This window comes from Agrilus planipennis, unplaced genomic scaffold (genome assembly GCF_000699045.2).
Source record: "Agrilus planipennis isolate EAB-ADULT unplaced genomic scaffold, Apla_2.0 scaffold125, whole genome shotgun sequence".
Taxonomy (NCBI): Eukaryota; Metazoa; Arthropoda; class Insecta; order Coleoptera; family Buprestidae; genus Agrilus; species Agrilus planipennis.
In genome coordinates this window covers 884,805-893,835 of record NW_020439119.1, presented here as the reverse complement: position 1 = coordinate 893,835, position 9,031 = coordinate 884,805, and positions in this window count along the sequence as shown.

The window sequence follows — 9,031 nt, the reverse complement described above, 5'->3', positions numbered from 1 at the left end:
CGACCCTGCGCTATCCTCTGCTTTATATCCCTACTACTCCTTCCATCCTCACTTATCTGACTTCCTAGGTATCTAAAATCAGTCACTTCTTCTAATTTTTCATCTCCTATCTTTATATTTGCTCTTTCCCTACTTTTTCTTCTCTTGCATACCAGTATTTTAGTTTTACTTTTATTTATTTTCATGCAGCACTGATCTGTCAGTGCTGCATGAAAATAAGTAAAAACACATTTTTGACTACTGCTTCTGTTTTTTTTCTTTAGAAATTTTCAATTTAAAATTTTAAATATCTAAAAGAGAGGTAATCAAGCAGTGATGAGCAAAGCAAAACCACAACTGACTGGAACAGTCTTAGTTTTGTTCTTGCATATTCGGCCTTGGTCTTGGTGTCAGTCCTGGCCGTGAGTGTTAAGTCTTGTTCCTGTTCATTTAATTTGATACTTTTTTTTAATAAATAATTCTTCTAAGCACAAATTTTTCTATTTATCGACACAATAACAGTCTTAAATGCGGAAATTTCCTGTCCTACTTGAGAGCTTGTCATGAGTTTTAAAGGCAATAGTATCGACAGTATGAAAACTTGAGAACTCACCTTCCTCAAATGCATAAATTGACCCTCCCTCCAACGCATAAATTGACCTCTTTGCGAACAAAATAGTGCAAAGCACTTGAAAGAAGTAAAAAATATCAAATAAAATTATCTTTGTATTTCAACCATGTGTTATCCAGACATAGGAACAAAGAACATTTACTTCGAGGACATCTTTGCAAATTCCTCTTTTACTGTTAAAATCCAGTAAAGTAAACTGAAAATTTCAAATATTAAAAATGTTTTGTTCCAAGAAAGAAATATAACTTGTGCATCTCACATCACTACCTGCAAACAGTAAAAATCTATGCATACCTCTGCCCCTTTTCAATCCTGTTTCTGCTTTTAATATACCTCGAAATAATGCTGCATGTCTCAGAATATCATTTTACCTTTCTCTTTCCTTATTAATTTGCATACTTCTCATTCATAACCTTTTTCATCCACAGTATTTTCATCATTCATTAGACAATTTCTATTGTTGCTTATAGATATTAAAATTGTTTTGATGGTCAAACTGGTTCACTTTTGGCATTTTTTGTGAATATTGAAAGCATAAGTATACCAGTTGTTTTTAAATTATAGTCGTCTTTTTACTTAGGGTTTTAAAAGTATTTACGTGAACGCTTATGCCACACCTACACTCCAAGAATATAGACAGAACGATCAAGATGTAAATTTATTCGAGATGGATATCACCTTTGATAATTTTTTTAAACAATTTCACAGCTAGATGTCAACAAAGGTGCCAAGCCTGATGGAGTACCTAACCTATTCCTCAGAAACTGTGCTCTAGGATTATGTAAACCCATAATTCATATTTTTAGTGTCGCTGCAACTGCATTTAATTTAAACCTACTGAATGCCATGAACCAAGGTCTTGATTTTCAAGTGTTGTACACTGACTTGACAGGAAATACTCTATACTGATTCCGTTCTTACTCAACGGACAGATACCTGCATGTAAGAGTAAACGGTCATACTTCTGATGAATATAATTTGAACTCCGGTTTCCCACAAGGCTCCCATTCAGGTTCAATACTCTTTAATGTCTTCATTAACGACATTGGTGATAAGTTACACTCTGACTACTTACTATATGCTAATGATATGAAACTTTTCAGGAAAATAGGTAACGAGGATGACCTTCATATTCTTCAACAAGCTATTGATGGATTCACTGGTGGTGTATCACGATAGACTGAAACTGAACACCAATAAATGCGTAATCATGACATTCTCCAGATCGTAGAACACACGACCGAATATTTATACTATTGGTGATCAGCATCTTCCTAAATCCACTCCAGTAAAGGACCTAGGAGTTATCATTGGTAGTAAACTAGATTTTAAAACCATTGGGATACTGATACGGTGATATAATTCTCTGGTTAGGGCCATTTTTGAATATTGCTTCTATTGTTTGATCATCAGGAACCAACATACTTATAACTATACACGCGCAGAAACAATACTGATGATATTTACAGACGCTATCGAATCAACAGCTTATTAAATTACAGATAAACTGCTGCTTTAACCTTCTTTTACAAAACAATTAATAGGCACATTGGCTCTCCTGCTTGAGCAATTTAGATTCATTTGTTCCAGGCCAGACCTTAGTGCATGTAGACTGCTAGAATTCATTAGATCAACCAAAAACTACGTGCGCAATGGACCCGTGTTTCCTTTGCGTCTCCTCATAATTCCAAAAGATTGTTGTACTAGTGCGTACAATCTTTTCTTTCACCTTAATTGTCTTTCTTTTAAGTGTTAACATTAACTTTGATGCTATTCAATTTTTAACTTCTATTTGATTAAATTTATATGCAAATTAATTTTTAATTTTATTTGTAATTAATTTTATTGAATTCATGTGTGGTTTGTATCGTGTTATGTAAAGCTGATTGGTGTGTATGCTAAGTGAAAACTTTTTAAACTTACTGCTTGGGGAGTATTGTCATACTCTTATCGACCCTACGACTACCATATGTAACAAACACGTTTGTTTTTCAACTGAATTTTTCCATTTTGAACTGTGTAATAATTAAATCCTATCTTGAAATTGGGGATCTTTAATATTTTACTATGCTGTCCTATAGCAGTGTTTTACATTTAAATCCATTTAACCGGGTATTCCCATCACGCAATTCTGCTCATGTGGATTCCGACGAATTTGAAAAAGAACTCTCATCTTTCCAATACACGACTTTCCACTCAGGCACCTGTTCGCAAAGCCGATTTCGATGTTGCGGTTACTGACCAAAGAAGAAACCACAGTTTCAGTGACGTAACCCGGCCAGTTCGCTGGACGAGAACAAGATGAATCATTTAATACCAGCCGACCGATAAATGTCCATCTCAGTTGAATTTGAACTTGTTATTGGAAAATGATGGTTAATTTTTAAGTTACTAAAAGTACGTTACGTAATTATACACCAAACAGTTCAACAGATAACGTGATTGCGGGTAAGCGCCAGCGTTCGTCTGTCTGTTTTTTACAGCTTTCCATTTATTCCTACAAGTATATGCATGGTTTGGGCAAAAGTAACGTTAGTGAACCTGTCAAAAGAAATATATGTATTGTATCGAGTTTCCAAGGAGTTTTCGGTGCATTGATCGCGTCACGGTAGGCTTTTATCGGAGTGACCCATAAAGCCCTCGTGCAAGCCTCTCTAACTTTGTCAATTGTTCCGAAAAGATGTCCTTCCATGGGAGTTTCCAAGCGCGGAAACAAAAAAAAAGTTTTGAGAAGCCACGCTGATACTGCAGAGCGACTGAAAAACCGTTGGCATTTTTGTGAAAGGTGAAGTTTCTAATCGTTCTTGAGATCGGTCAGAACATGATGAATCCATGTGGTACAAACTCATGATGGACTAAACTCGTGATATCGAAAGAACGCAATGAACGAGCATGGTTTTGATATTTGAATTATTCATTCTGCCCTTTTTGGGACGAGTTGACGTCGAGGTGTGTAACTAAGCGCTTTGCCTTTTCTGTTTTGAGGTAGTATTCAAACGCCCGAAACTCGTCATATGCGATGACATTGTCTAAACAGTCAGTTTCATACAAGTCCTCAACTTCCTGCAATTGCGGCTTGCACGACAAGAAATTGAATGAAGACTGAAGAGAAGCGAAAGATTATAACTGTTTATTACTGCCTCGGTATCTTTCTAAATGATCCATGAAAATCTTGGAAAACCCTCTAAAACATTTCTAAACAATCCGTAGTAATCATCAGACTTGTTACTTATGTATAAAGATACATATGTTTATCACCATTGAGGCATCATCATCAAATCACTGGGAGCTCTAATCTTAAAACAATAAATTTCGTGAACATTAAGTGGTTGTTCTAAATATTATTATAATACAATCTTAATGAGGGATGGATTCCTTTATTTTAATTTGTCGACTTTATTTTAAACTTGTTGTGGTTATGATGAGACACTAAATCCTTGAGAAAATACTACACTGTTTTACTCAAAACCAATAGAAAAGCATTTAGTCAGCTTTTACGATAAATTTGATTCTCTAAACAGTAAATGGCTGAATGAGACAGCGGACGAAGAGGCTTACCGACTGTTTAACGGAAAAATACTAGAGAATTCCACGATGAGTTTAAATGATTGATGAACGAGCTTTTAAGAAGTGGCAAGCTCACGGACGAAGCTAGTACAGCAACGCAGTCGCTCGAGGGATGCTAATTATTGGGAATTTATGAACAGCGAGGGCTCTTCCGAAGCTTTTAGTGGTGGTGTTGCCAGACCCTCTTGTTTCGCCGTCTCTCTCAGTACTTTCTTACCAGCTGCTGTTTTCACTCCTGCATATCCTCTTTGTTATAATCAAAACTGAAATGTAGGTTAAGCACTTTCACTTATTAGAGCTTTCAAAGAGCAACAACCGGAAAAACAGCTTCAAAGGTTATGCTTGATGCAAATGACAGTAACGATATACTTTTTGACGCAAAGCGTTTTAAAAAACTTATTCCTTCCATACAAATTTTCTTCAGATACAAAACAAAAGAAAATCAAGAAAAAAAATTCTTACAGTGACCTTACAATTAACAATCAATTAATTAGTAATTTAAATTAAGGAGGAAAAGAAAATTAGGTTGTGTTACGTTCGGTTATTTTATTATTATGGCTGTCGCCTATTGATGCCACTGTTTTATTATAATATTAAGGTTTTCGAGTTTATTATTTGACAGTAACTATTATGGTTCTCAACTTTTGGAATTCCTCTAATGAATACCAATTGCTAATTGGTCATCCGGGATATAAACCCAAATAAAAACGCTTTAATTTCAATTATGTAGTAAATCTTGGTTTCTTTCGATTCAATAACTAAAGATGTCAATAATAATATTTCTTTCAGTTGGTTGGTAGCCAAAATATTTTTCTTGTTCTCCATTGAGAAATTGTTTTACAGGATTGCCGAAGCAATCTTTTGCTTTGTTTTTAATATTTATTAAAGCGAAACTTTTTATAGGAGGCTGATGAGTACTGAAGTTGAGGTTTAACTCGTAAACACTATTTCTGTAAAACAACCTGTCTTTCCTTTTGTAATAACCATTTGTGTAAGGTTTATAAGGAGGTCGCGATAATACAAAAGTTCACTTCTTAAGAATTTTCTAAAAAAAATCACTTGCAACATCGTCACCCCTTGATTAACCCATAATTCATTTATTAGAATTATGTTTGGTCATAATACGTTTTCAGTTAGATGGCTTTAATCCTAGATACAAGCAATATTAATAAAATTGTTGGTTTGTACCTTGTAGGGATTTTATGGGGCCAACAAGTCGTATCTAACTAAATCTCATTTTTGGTAAAATTGGGTTTTTTCTTGCTTTTACCCACAAAGCAACAAACTTGACTGATATGATTGGTAATTTCAACACAGAATTCACCTTCTCAATATCTTTTTTGTTTTGTTTTCTGTATGGTGTGTAAAAAGCAAATTTTGGGTTATACACTAACTTATACAAAATAAAATTAGTTAAGCTATCTTCATTTATACAGTGGAGAACTGCATCGTTCAGGTACTAAACACTTATGTGGATTTTAGTGTTGCTAACATTGTTTCCCTTTCTGATTAAAAATCATCTAGTGCTTCTATGTTTTAGAGGTCATCTTGGTCTCCCATAATGAAATTGTTAAAGTGAAATTCGTAAACTCATTACGAAAATTCCTTTATCCTTATTTGTTACGCTGCATCATATTTTGTTATCCCTACCATACAATACAATATAAAAGCTACACTATAATTGAAGTAGGTATTTTAAACGATCCGTCATACAATGTTTGTTTTGCACACCCCGCCCCCTCTTCGTCTTTATTTAGACAATTCCGTCCCTTCTTTTTGCGCACGAACAGGGTAGACAAGTAGGAATGATACAGCTTAAAATTTAAATTACTTTCGTACTAAATCAAAACTATGCATGCTGTGTAAAACCATTAACTCTTCAGTTCCAACGATTGAAACAAAATATTCTTAATAACTAACGATGGTCAGCGAAAGTTACCTGATCGTCATTAAAATCAATTAGGTATCCTTTCCGACCAAATTTCATATCAAACTGTCACTCAACGTAGAAGCAGTGGTCGTACGTAGATCAGCGAAGATCTACCTCTCAACAATCAGAGTTGTGTGGTGGACAAACGCAATGACGATGGGGTAGAAATATGCTCCATCATTTATTGGTGAAAATCTAGCAGCTTCTTTTATTTTTTAAAACGTAACTCCTGAAGTAACGATCACGTTCAGAATTTTGAGATTCAAATTTTTGGGTTAACTAAATCTTTTAAGAACTTATAGCACTCTCCAAAATATATTTTAGAGAGTTCTTATCAATTCTCAGTTGTTGAGAATATTGTAGCGACCACGAGCGTGATTGTGTGCGATCGGGCATACGTGTGTGTGAGCGGCTTATCGATTCGCCGACTAGCCGTGGGCGCCTTTCTTCATGTGCGCCATATCTGTAAACGTGTGTGTCGTGCCTGCGTTCCGGGAAAGCAATTAAACAGTTCGAAGAAAACGAAACTTTTCTGTACTGCTCGAGAATGTTCCCGAAAGGGACCAAAAGAGTATTTAAAGGAAGAGACGATCGCCGGGAGAGTAGAAATAAATTGACCGTTCCAGAAGTGAAGAGTAGAAATAAATTGACCGTTGCAGAAGTGAATTAAGAAATAAATTGACAGTGATAGAAGTGAAATAAATAAAATAGTGGAAAGTAACAGTAGTGTAAATAAATAGAATAATTACCTAAGTTTAGTAATAATTTAATAGTGTTTTAATAATTAGTGTAAATAGTTTTTGTCGTTGTGAGTCTCGAAATTTGATTTGTTGAACCCACGAACATTACAATATTATTTGGTAGAAAACGTCCCACTTTTAATATTCCGGTCCAAGTGTAATATTGTGGAATAATGAGGAACTGGTTTATCCATTATAATGATTCATTGCTTAAATTCATTCCTTAAATGAGTTGTTGCTTTCGCCGAAAATGCGACGCAATTTTCGTAGCATTTCTGCCACAAACGGTCGATTTACAATAAACATTTCAATGATTAAAATACTATATCCTAGCGAAAAACATTTCATAACAAATTTGCCATTTGTACTATAAGGACAAAATAGTCACAAAAGGAAGTTATACAGGTAGATCTAATTTAACTACTCTGTATTTTATGGAGGGCTCATAATGAATGAGCAGATTATTGGTGTTGGTACCTCGAACATTTAGACAAATTACATTTGGTTCAATGGCGGAAGTCATCAGCTAGACCTACATGACATTGGTACCTAAACCAGAAATTTCTTTAAATTTTCCGTTCCTCAGTTTATGATTAGCATGAAATACATTTTAACTAATGACGTCTATCGCCCGTAAAATGTGTATAAATTAAAGATTTTTCGGGCGTCTGAAGTTGTTAAATCGTTTGCTGTCAATAGCATACTGCTACCAGAAAGTTAATATATAATCCGCATTCCCCTTGACAAGGGATAATAGTCCTTTACCGAATATATTCTACAACAAAAGTTAACCAAACGTAAAATTCAGGCATTAGGCTTTTAAAATTAAAGTCACTTCTGTATTATTATAGAAAAGAAATAATGATGTTCTCTTTGCGTTTTGTTAATCATTTATTTACGTCAATGACTATCAATGTCTCCTTATAGAACCGATTTTGATTATTAAATTGGTATATAAAGTACCCGGTATCCGTCGAGAGCCGAACGTACCGAGTAGTTGACAATAAATGTACCCGGTACAAAGTATCTACACACCGAGTGGCATGGCTTAGAGGTTTAGACCATTTACTTAGCATTCGGGAGGACGCCGGTTCGATTCCGGGTCCATCTGCCTTGGTCCAAGTTTTTCTGTGGTTTCCTTGGATCACTTAGACAAATGCTGAATCAGTAATATTCCACAGATAATCTTTTATTCTCTTCTGTCTTCATTTCGTCCGTCTCATCTTTCTCACCCGAACCACCACCCACCCATTCCCACGATTCCTGAAAGCAGGCTGAAGANTTAATCTACGCCCCTGATAGGAATACTGAAGAATGAGGGCTGCAATCTTTATACCTAAAACTGCCTACTTTTGCCACCGCGCATCCACGCCATTTTAAAATTTCCGCCAGCTTCCAGCGTCAGGCCTGTACCTAATATTTTAGCGTAGGTTTGTTTGTGTGCATTTCCATCTTTCAGTTAACCATGGAAAAACTGTCTAATAATGCATATTTTGATTAAAAATTGAGAAAAAACTATTGATCGGTGTATACGTATATTCAAGAACTACAGTTTTATCAAAATGACTGACGAATGAACAGAAAGAAGAGTGTTTTTGTCTTGCAATGAAGTTTTACTGAACTATCTCCTCCGGCACTTTACATGACATCATTTAAACAAAATATGTTTCTATTTCGTTAATTACTTATGTTTACAAAGTTTAAAGTAGTTGAAAGCTTTTACAAGGGTGTTTTTGTGTTTTGCAAAATAAAATAATGACCTATCAGGCACCCGATATGGGTAATAGTGGTTTTGTATCTCAGCTGCGATGGTAGACTCAATAAGAATTATTGTCCCTTAATATTGTCACTAAATAATGTTCGCACCGTACCTTCTATTACTGCAGATTGTAAGCCATTTGACAAAATAAGCTCTTACAACTTGTAACTTTTTTAAAAGTATTATTACCACAGCTGTCATTTAGTGTGATTCAGGCTATAGAAGGTTTCACTTCTGAAGTACGAAATGCAGTCACCGACAACGGTACCCATTGTTCCAAGGGTTCAATTAGTAGATCATCATCATCATCATAAGGTCATCAGTCCTAAGACTGGTTGGACACGTACCTCCACTCTTTCCTATCCTGAGCTAAACTTCGCATTTCCCTAAAACTAGAACAGCCCACATCCTTAACTATTTGCGAA